Raw genomic sequence first — 10,965 nt, 5'->3', positions numbered from 1 at the left:
CGCGGGAAAATCAGCGGAATGCCGCGGACAGCCAGCGATGGCGCGGCGGACTAACGACTCTTCCGGGCCGACGTCTTAAGTCTCTCGGATGCTTTGAATGTTTATAATACCTCCTCGCCAAGCAACAGGGGAGGCGGAGACAGGGACAGAAAGAGAGAGAGAAAGAGGGAGGGAGTGTAGCCGGTGATTTATCGTCCAACGAAAAATATGCGAGGTGAAGAATTATTGAACTGTGCTTATTGGAGTCGTTAGATATGCAGAGACGTGTTAGGCGCGAAACGAGCATAGGAAGGCCGAGTTGAACGAAACATTTCCGATAAGCCAATACAACTTAGACAACGGATGTATTCGAGTGACGGTTTGGTGTTTCCGATGCGTTTGAAGCGTCTCTCCTCGACTTTCCGTGGAAATGAAAGAATGAAGAAGCAAAGAAAAATTTCTCTCCGATGACCTTCACGGAACCCTTATTATGGGCCGACTTGCATTCCGACCGGATTATCGCGTTCCCGACTTTTTCAAGGGCTATTTTTCACGATTCTCTATAAATTTTTCATAATTTTAATATTTGCCTCCAATCTTTGTTTTTAGAGTCTCTTCAGACCTTCATAGAGACGAATGAATAAAAAATAGAAACTTTCGTCGATGTCCTTATGAGCAATGCAACTCGCATTCCGATTGGATTATCGCGCTTCCGATTTCTCGGAAACAATTCGTCACGGTTTTCCTACAGATTTTCACAGTCTTGACATTTCCGACGTTTTTCCGCGAGCAACTTTCCGCTGAAACGAATTAATAAAAAATAAGCATACTCATCGATGCATCGCGATTCTCCGTCACATGTCGATCGGATGGTCGCGTCGCCGATTTTTTCAGAGCGGTCGGCACTTTTCCGGGGGATTCGCCGTACGTCGCGCGCACTTCCGTCTTGGCGAGTGCAAAAATCGGCGTGCCTGCGACTCCCACGGCCGGCGATCTCTGGCAGTCGGTAACGAGGGGTCTCTCTTAGATTCTACGGCGAATCGGGACCCGATCCGAGGAGAGCCTAACACCCGAGGACACGGGTCGTTTAGGCGGCTTCTTTCTTCGATCATTAGTCCGGCCCGCAGTCGACCGTGGGTCGTAAGTCCGCGAGGGGCCTCCTCTTCTTCTCCTCCGCATTAACCCCGCTCGTCCCCCCGTGCGCGCGCGCGCGTCCCCTCTCCCGTTTTTTGTCCCCTTCCTCTTTTCGCGTCTATCTCATATTCCGGTCTCGTTTCTCGCTTCTCCCAGCGCGACCGCTTCACGAGCAACTCGATACACGTATTTTGACAGGAGCGTGTCTGGTGCTTCGTGGCGCGACCACGTCTTTCCACGGAAAGAGAATCGACGAGGGAGCTGCGGTTTGTTGCGCTCGCATTGTCGCCATCAATAATCCTAAATATATACGTGGACATTCGGTTCCTGGAATCGCGTCGTTTCCGACCCAAATCTGCCCCTGCCCGATTTCTAAGAGACGTTCACGGACGGTACGCGCAGCGCGCCGTAACTTGAATTCGCAACGCGAATTCCTAAGTCAGATTTAACCAACGCCACTACGCGCTTGATCTGTTTGTTCTCTCGCGACACGCGCCTTGGAGACTTCTAATTAAATAATCGTGCCTTGCCTCTAGCAACTTTAGGTTTGTTCTTTCTCGTCGAACTTTCTGCACTAGTGCAACGAGTTTACACTAAAGCATTCTTTTTGAGTCTGTTCTTTATAGTTGCATTGCTGAACTATTAGGTGTGTGAATTAATTCGGTCCATCTGGCGGTCAATTGTTGTACTACTGCTGTATGTAATTTTCTAACTTCTAATGTCTGCAAAAGGCTTTATTTTTTGGTTTTGATATCTGGCAATAATATTCAGTTGACAAACGTTTGAGTTTGTAACAATAACATCGTGTTTATCTGATTCGAAAATGTCGAAATTCGAACCAAAAAAGCATCATTTCCGGGAAGTTCTCATTTTCTGTTTTCTTTTGAAGAAAACAGCCGTTGAAGCTCATCGAATGCTCCTAGAAGCTTATGAAAGTGCTTCCACCGCACAAAAACATGCAGAGAATAGTTTCGATGTTTCAAAAGTGATGATTTCAGTGTCGATGACTAACCTCGTCCAGGTCAGCCGAAGAAGTTCGAGGACGAGGAATTGCAGGCGCTAATCGATGAAGATCCGTGTCAATCGCAACATGAGCTCGCGCAATTGTTGAATGTTGATCGATCAACAATTTCTGTGCGTTTGGCAGTCATGGGAAAGATTTACAAAGAAGGAAGATGGGTGCCATACGAAAGAACTGAAAGAAAGAGACATCGAGAGGCGAAAAGCCATGTATGAAGTCTTGCTTGCCAGGCAAAAAAGAAAAGGTTTTATGCATCGTATTGTGACTGGAGACGAAAAGTGGATATATTTCGATAATCCCAAACGAAGGAAATCCATTAGCGACCATTAGGAAAACCATCCACATCGATACCAAAGCGGAATATTCACGGCGAGACAGTAATGCCATTTATATGGTGGGACCAGAAGGGTGTAGTGTATCATGAACTATTAAAACAGAGCCAAACCATCACTGTCGAACTTTACCAACAACAATTGATCCGCTTAAACAACGCATTGAAGAATAAGCGGCCGGAATATGCAAAGAGACACGACAAAATGATCTTCCAGCACGATAACATTCGGCCACATGTTGAAAAGATTCAACAATTATGAAGAAATGGAGAAATGGCTCAATGAATGGATCGCTTCGAAGGACGAGTTATTTTTCCGTCACGGAATGCAACAACTGTCAGACAGATGGGAAAAAATAATAGCAAGCGATTGCAAATACTTTGATTAGTGTACTTTTTTATGTTTTTCATACTAAAATATTTTTTTGGAAGAAAAAACGGACCGAATTAATTCACACACCTAATAGTGCAATAAGTTAAAATGGGACAACTATATTTTTTCTCATTCTAACTTATTGCACTAGTTCGGCAGCTATAAAGAACAGACCTTTCGTTTGAAATGACATCGACATCGCTCTTCGTTTTCGAAGTGCAACAATAGTCGGTGTTACAGTTCAGTTCACTGTATTGGTTGTCGTCAATCTTGAGCTATAGCAACCAATTTAGTGCAGTTTTGCACCGAAACTTAACCTAATCACAAACATACAACATACAATTCTACATAGTGGATTGTACGTCAGGTTGCGTATTACATCGAGTTACGTTTCTTATCCTCGCACTTCCGCACTGATGTGAATCACGCTGTACTCATTTGTTCTAGTTCAGTTCAGTTCAATTCAGTTCAGTACTAGCGCTGTTTTTGTGCTTCGTAAAAGAACGAGCTTATGGTTCATCCACATATTTAGCCGACGGATACCGAGAATAACGAGCGCCGCTGCGAATTGAACTACATTTACGAAATCGCTGAAGAATCGAAGGAGGAGAAAGCGAACGCGAATAGAAATGAGGCAAAAGTTCGTCGAGATCGAAAGGCTGTGAGAAAGGACGACGTCGGGACGCGAGACGTCTTCTTCCTTGTCTCGACATTTCCTTCAGTCAAGTTGTCGAGATAAACTCGACGTCGTTGGAGTCTTTCGTGAAAGTACTTTCCTTCGGACGATTCGGAAAACCTAACCTAACCTAACAAGAATCGTACAAATGTCCCATTATTTCGAGTCGTACATGGCAACGAGGGGCTCTTTAGTATATTTCGAGAGCTTCGTTATTTCGTCTCGACACGGAATTATTCGCGCTTAGCGACCTTTCGTCGCTCTTTCGTTCCGCGGAAACGCTCGCAGACGAAAGCACCGGACGCGTGTGCTTGAGAATGCGAGTACGTTTCCGTGAAACGCCGCATTTAGGCACGGTAGACGTGGTACGCAAGGTACGAAAGCGTAGAAGAGCGATAATTCGCATCCAGCGAGCGGCGTATCGCGCCTTCTTAGGGTTTCTAAATGTCATTCTTCGGAAAGGATTGTCCTTCCTTTAGTCAAAATTTTCATGTCCTACCGAGGACGCTATTTGTCCTTCCTTATCGCATCGAAGAAATTTCTTTTTCGCTTGTCAGAGGTATCGCCATAGTGACTTATCATAGTCACTATCTAGTAACATTCTCGATGCTCTCCTATTGCATGCTTGGCGCTGGTTTTTTCAATAATATGTACACCCACGGTAAAAGAATTGGCGAATCACAGTCAATTATTATAAAAATAATCGGCTATAATTAGCCAGTTCTTACGGCTTACAGCTTACAACATCTATTATAGACCAGGCCTCAATCCTTCATAAGCGAGCGTAAGTTTTAGTTATTTTATTAATCGTGCATGGACTGTGAGTAGTGTAGAAACGTAGTCACTTCTCAGTTTGTGAAAATTTCCAAGGGACAGAATCGATTACCGTGGGCGTACATGTAAAATATATACATGAAACGCATAACATATGACAGACGCACTCCACCCGACGACTTTTTCTTCTGTTCTGCTCATCAAAATATTCGGTCATCCTTCCTCACTAATTGACAAATATGGCAACCGTACGCTTTCTCCTTTGCAAAATCTGGCGATCACTCACGAGAGGTGGCCCATTTGCGAGACTCGTGTCGATCATTTTCAGCCGGGACGTAGTCAGCGGCGAAAAGTCGTTTCCCTGCGGTTGCGTTTCGGCAAGTCGGAATCAGACAGACCGCGCGATTTTCACTTAGCCTGGGACTCGTCTCGGTCTCAGAAGCGCGGCTGCTTATTTTTCTTCTTTTCGCCGCCGACTGCGCAATCATTGCACATATTTAACCCACCGCTAATTAACCTTTTCGCTACTACGCGCCGCATCATGGCTTTCTGCTGTATCATTATATCAAGCAGTTCGTCGCTCGTCGGCGATCCCAGTCGGAAAGGAAGCGACTGAAAGTGTTTTTTACTGTCGCTCCCTCATCACTCGTCTGTCGCCAAATTCCCGTTCGCTCCGGTTTGTCTTCGCGAGAGACACCTCGAGTGCTTTCCGCTGGCCGCTTTGCCAGTTTTATAACCATCCGACGCTTTTACCGATCGAAGAGCTTGCAAAGAGCTTCGCTGGGCGTTGCTTCGCGAAGATTCGTGACAGCTCATGTTGGGCTCGCGATATTTTTCCATGCAATCTACCGGGCTGGTGAACGCTCATCGAGAATCTTCTTTTCAACTGTTTTCATCGCCTCCGGGTTTCGTTCCCGGGTTGGTATCTCGTTCGCCTTCGACGTTTCGTGAACATTCCAGTTCACTTCTTCGGGAAGCTTGAAACATCTGATGCTCTTTCGTGTGCACAAATATATGTTTGGTTGAACGAATGAGTTTTCTGTTGAAACACAAACTACACAGAAATTTGTGTTGGAATTATCAGAATTTATTCTAAGTAACCCAACTTTCTAGTCAGCTAAATAAAATCCTGGTATTTTCAATCGGAATTCTTAGATCGCTCATATCTTACCAGAAAATTGGCTCGTCTAACCAAGCATTTTTCTTCTCTAATGTATCGCCTCAAATTTTTTATCCATCCTAATACTTGTCAATTTATTCCCCATTGTTTCTTATGTGCTTTAGATCTCGATCTGTTAGCCAAGCACTGATAAAAGAAAAATCGCTTGAAGAAGCAGAAGAGAAAATAATGGAAAGCGTATCTGTTGCGATACACTCCACGATCATTTGCGGTAAAATTGCGATTAACTGCGGCTCACACGAGACTATCGAGCGCTTTTTAATCTCGTCGCCTCTCTCTTATCGATCGTCACACTCACAATGTGGCACGTCTATCGTCCATTTCGAATAAACTCGAGTATCTTTTCCCGCTCTTTTCAACACGTCCCAATGTCGCTTTCTCTCTTCCCTTCTCCTTTGCGCTCCTCTATCCGTACTTCTCTCTTTCACTCTCACGCGCACGCACAAACACATGCGCTCCCTCGCACACTCTCTCTCATCTCCGCGAGATGTATAAGGCAGCGGCAGTACACACAGAAAATCTCAATCATCTCCGGCCGGTTTCTTTTGTACTTGGCGCTCTAAAGGCGCCCGCTGATTGGCCAAGGGGCGTTCAAAGAGCGCCGCCATGACTCGCAAAGCGGCCGGCTTTTGTTTGTGAAACAATGGTGCTCGGTGCTCGCCTCACTTAGCGTGCCAGCCAAATGACAACCTCTTCCGATACTTAATCTATTAGGGAAATTAGCGGGTCACGCGAGTGCCCGGCCGACGAAGGCGCGAGAGAAGACCGAGCGCGATCCTGGAGGATCGACAACCCGGCTCCCTTTCTTCTCTCCGCCCCTCCCCGCTCCCCTCTCCATGCCCACGGCCTAGATCCACGCAGATACACGTGGAGACCCTAATTAAACAATTAGCCGCGCGGAGGGGCCACCGGCAATTTTCCCGCCTCGATGACAGGATCGATCGTCTCGCAGCGGCGGGAAATCCTCGTCATTATCCGCATCAACGATCTTCGCGCGATCGTATCTCGCTAAATCCATTGGGAAGCGCGTTTCTTTCCCACCTCTGCGCGCTCCCTCGGTATTCCGGATACCTTCGCAGATTTACAACACCTGAGTGTGCGATTTCGACTCACCGCCGGAGACACAGACAGCGTGGGAAAACCGCCGTAGCGTGTTTCAGACGCCATCCTGCAGTTCGGGCTGAGTTCGAGGAGATCTCAAGTCTGTCCCGAAATCTGTTTCGGAGTCTTTGGTTTTAGTTATAAGGTTGGTAAGTCTTAAACTAATTTGGATACATTCCATAATTGATCAGCTGATCACGCTTGAACACTCACGGCCATTTACTATTTATGTTTACAAACTTAGTTTTAGCTTTTCCCTGTTTGACTTTCATGTACAAATCTCTTAGCAGAAAATCGATTTTCGATCCGTCAACATACTTATTCATTAAAATTTCTTTTCTGAAAATTTAATTCGAGTCGACAACGTTCGAAGAAACACTTAATTTGTACAAAAATCGAACAGGTAAGAATTTATGTGAAAATTGACTTTTGGAGGGAAAAGGTCGATTTCTTGAAAATCGAGTCCAGATCGTTCGTTATTCGGGGATTCTGCGCTGGTCAACTGTTTTCTTGCGGCGCAACCATTAGAATTCGTCAGTCACCCTTCGCGTGGCTGCTATAAGCTCTGTCAAATCTGAAACAAAAATGGATTTCCCCGGCTGGTTAGTACGGTAAAACACTAAGAGCATCCCGTTTCCTTCCTTCTAGTTTTCGAAATTTTTCAAAGACTTTTTAACAAAGAATGTGAGCTTCTTTGTTCTATAGGGTATCCGGACATTAGCAAGTGTAACAAAAGTGTATACAATCAATGAGAGTTAATTGCAAAAATATCATAAATAAGCAAATAGTCAAAATTGGCAGTTTTGAAATGTAATTTCCACGAACTTGTCGTAAGAATTATTATGCAAGTTTTTTCTTCATACTCGGTACATCGTGTAGCACTTTAGCAGTACTTTAGCAGGATTCTTAACCATGTTTTTCTTCGTTATTGACATTTTTACATAAAAACATACAAAAGATGGGATCTTTTTTAAACAAATCTCAAACAAATTCCATGTTTTTATATTCTTAGTCGTAGTATTGAATCTTGAATCTTCAAAATTAAAACATTTTGTCCCTAGATTTGAATTCAGCTATTTAAAAAAAAACACCGGATCAGATATTACCAAAACATTTTTAATGTAAGGAGTGAAATATACTTGAAATATACTTAAATGTGTCAAGAATAAAACAAGAGTTACCTCTGAAGCCTCAGGATGTTTCCGCTACTCATTGCAGCGATCTCAACACTGCAATTTTTAGCGCAAAATACCGCAAAATAACCGCTCTGGCGAAAACGGAAAAATTGAAAATAACGCGCGATGTGTTCGTCTTCGCGTCAACAATTGTTACGATTCCGATCGAGTCGTACGCCTACATGAATGTGTTGCTGTTTCGAAGACCACGTGACTTTCAGCCGCCCGAATCGCTGAGTAAACTATTTCTCGCACAGATATCACGACCGACGGATCGGATTTTGACCAATTAGAACCTAAACCTAAACGTTTATCCCACAATGAAATCCGCTAACGCGATATCACGACTGCAGAAAGTGCAATCGCCCCAAAGAATGGTCTGTTCGAAGGTTTCCATCGCCGGCTCTCTCTCTTTCTCTCTTGCAATTAATAATCATTTATTAATTAATTGCGCATCTCCATTAACTTGTCCGACAGATTCTTTTTCATTACGAGTACAAGCGCACCTAAGTAATAACTAAAGTCGGCTACGTCCGACCAATAACTCACGACAGCGTGGCCTCGTGCGAACGCGCCGCCCGGACGAGAGCGGGGAAGGTACCTTCGACGCGGAGAGACGTTCGTATTTACCTCTGGCGGTCGCGAGACGCGACAAAGCGCGCGTCGAGTATTGAATCAAATTATAGAGCTCATAAATCCCGCGCCCGCGTGCGCGCGCGCGCAAGCGCACGTGGCCTGTCCGCGTGAATCGTCGTCGATCGCCTCCAAAATGAACAGTCATAAGCGCACTGATCGCGCATGAACGCGCGAATACGAAATAGAAGAGAAACCCGGAGGAGTGGCGACCGTGTAGCCGAAAGCCGCGCCCCCCCTCCCTTCCGCCTCCGACACTTTGCGCATAGACGCGCGGGGTTTCCCGTTGCAATTGTTTACATTGTTACCAGCCGTAAAAAGATCCCAATGTCGTGGCGTCGGCTTCTCACGTCGGCGTCGTGGTCGGTTTCCTCTTGATATTTCTATCTGTCTCCCCTCCCCCGTCTCACCGAAACGTGTCGGTAACGCGGACGAGGTAACAGAACTTTAAGAGTTAATTAAATCAAAGACTGCCGACGCGCGGACTCGTAATAAAAGTAAGAACACGTCCCGAGGTATGCATTATAGGAGAGGATGCAGCAATAAAATAAAAAGCTTTCAGGAAGAGGAGATAACCGTCCTGAGTGACCTGCAGGCTCCGTGCGGTCGCCCCTACGGGCCCTCCAGTAAAATTCGGGCTTCCTATATACTATCCGGCTTCTTCGGGGATTCGGGGATTCAGCCGAGAGAATTGCGTGGATCTCATGCGCACGCGCAATTTCTTTTGTAACCGCCGAGCGCCGATGCGCGTTATTTGCAGTGTCGTAACGGACGTGCGTTCCAATTTGGATACGTTGTTGCGGACATTGAAAGAGAAATGTAGCTAGATGCAAGACGCAGATGAAAATGTCAGGTTTGTGGATGCGGATATTAACTTTTCAAGTATGCGTCGAATGAAGGTCACAAATATTTTGAAATTTTGTTGTATATTTCACTGCATCTTTTTGTAAATGTGGAGAAGAATAAATAATTATAGGCGTACAGGTATTGTAAATATTGGGTGCTTGCAAAAGTTCGTTGCAAATAAGTGGAAATTTACTGCGAGTTGACAGTTTTGTTTCTTTTTACGGAGCTTTGTAAGTTTAAGAAGGTGCTTACTCACGACCTTAAAATTTATCTATCGGCATCTTAAGCAACAACTTAACCTCACTTTTTATAGGTAACAATGAAACCCGATAAAGTGCATCTACGTCACTGTATGCCTTTTTATTTTAATTAAAAAAAAATTATTGCAGAAACAAAACGCTCACTCGTCAAACATCGCCGAGGAAATGTATCGATAATTTCATCGCTCCAAAGGATGTGTCGTTTTTTAGAAATGGGATTAGACAATTATTTGAGAGGTGGCAGTGGCGGCAGATATTTTGATTAAAATGGATATGTATCTGGTTCTTTTAGTGTTAATTAAATAAATATATTAAAAAATCCAATGAACCTTTGCCAGCACCTGACAAATGGATTGTACATTTAATAGCTATCTCAAAGTTTAAATTGCATAGAAACAGTAAAATGTTAAACGTTATTGTTTGGCCGCACGTTTCACACCGCACATCTTGGCAAAGCTTTCGAGAACAGTGTAAAGAGTTATACAATTCTGTAAGCTTTATTCGCATCGATTGTCGCAAAAGTCTGATTCAGCAAGCAAACGCGTGATTTTATGTACTTTCTGCATTTCTGTTGCCGTTCGTGCAATTTCTGAAATTTTAAGATACGATGAAATTTATAATACTTAAGAAAGACAGTTTTATGCGGTTACACAAATTTTTATCTAAAGTGGAATCTTAGATACAGATATGAAAAAGATGAAATTAGTTATAGATAGGAATGCGCGGAAAATGTCCACATACTTTAATTTCATTAAATATTAATTTTTTAATTAAATAAATTTAATTAAATATGTATTTAATTTAATTAAATACATTACAACGTTAATCATTTTTTACACAACTGCGCCGTTACAACGAGTTTTCCGATCTGTGGAAGCTAAATGACGGTTTATAAACGTCGACGGTAATAAATGAAGGGAAAAACACGTTATTGAGAACGTCGCTATTAACGTCGGAAATTAAGAATTGATGATCACAATTACGCGTTTAGAGAGATCGCATGTAATAGTTTCTGGAAATTAATTCCGCTTTTAGGATACTTGGGGCAGGATTGTTTGCACATTTCCCCCGGGCTCGTTCTTCCTCAAGTTCTCCCTCAAGTCTCTCGCGTTCTTCGTTAAATGAATCCAATTACAATCTAATCGCACAATTCAATAAGACGTGCTCGAGGCGGCCACTCGGCCGCTAAGAGACACGAGGCGAGAACCCTCTCTTTCAGCCGACATAATAGAATTTGTCGGTCAATGAAGAACTTTGTTAGGTAGAACAGGCGAAATGGGGAAGCGGCCGCGGTACGATCGCTAGGGCAAACAATCGACGTGATCGAATTTTTTCGAAAATCGGTTGACAGTGCGGTCGTGCAGCGGATTCAGCCGCGTCATCGGCGCGGCGGCTCCTTTGGTCAGCCGTCCTTTTTCTGCCTCCTTTTGCCCCAGGTCGGCGTCGATTTTTAAAGGGGATCCCGAGATCGCTAATTGATTA

Source organism: Harpegnathos saltator, unplaced genomic scaffold (genome assembly GCF_003227715.2).
Source record: "Harpegnathos saltator strain DR-91 unplaced genomic scaffold, Hsal_v8.6 scaffold182, whole genome shotgun sequence".
In the NCBI taxonomy this organism is placed as follows: domain Eukaryota; kingdom Metazoa; phylum Arthropoda; class Insecta; order Hymenoptera; family Formicidae; genus Harpegnathos; species Harpegnathos saltator.
Note: the sequence above shows the minus strand (reverse complement) of the source record.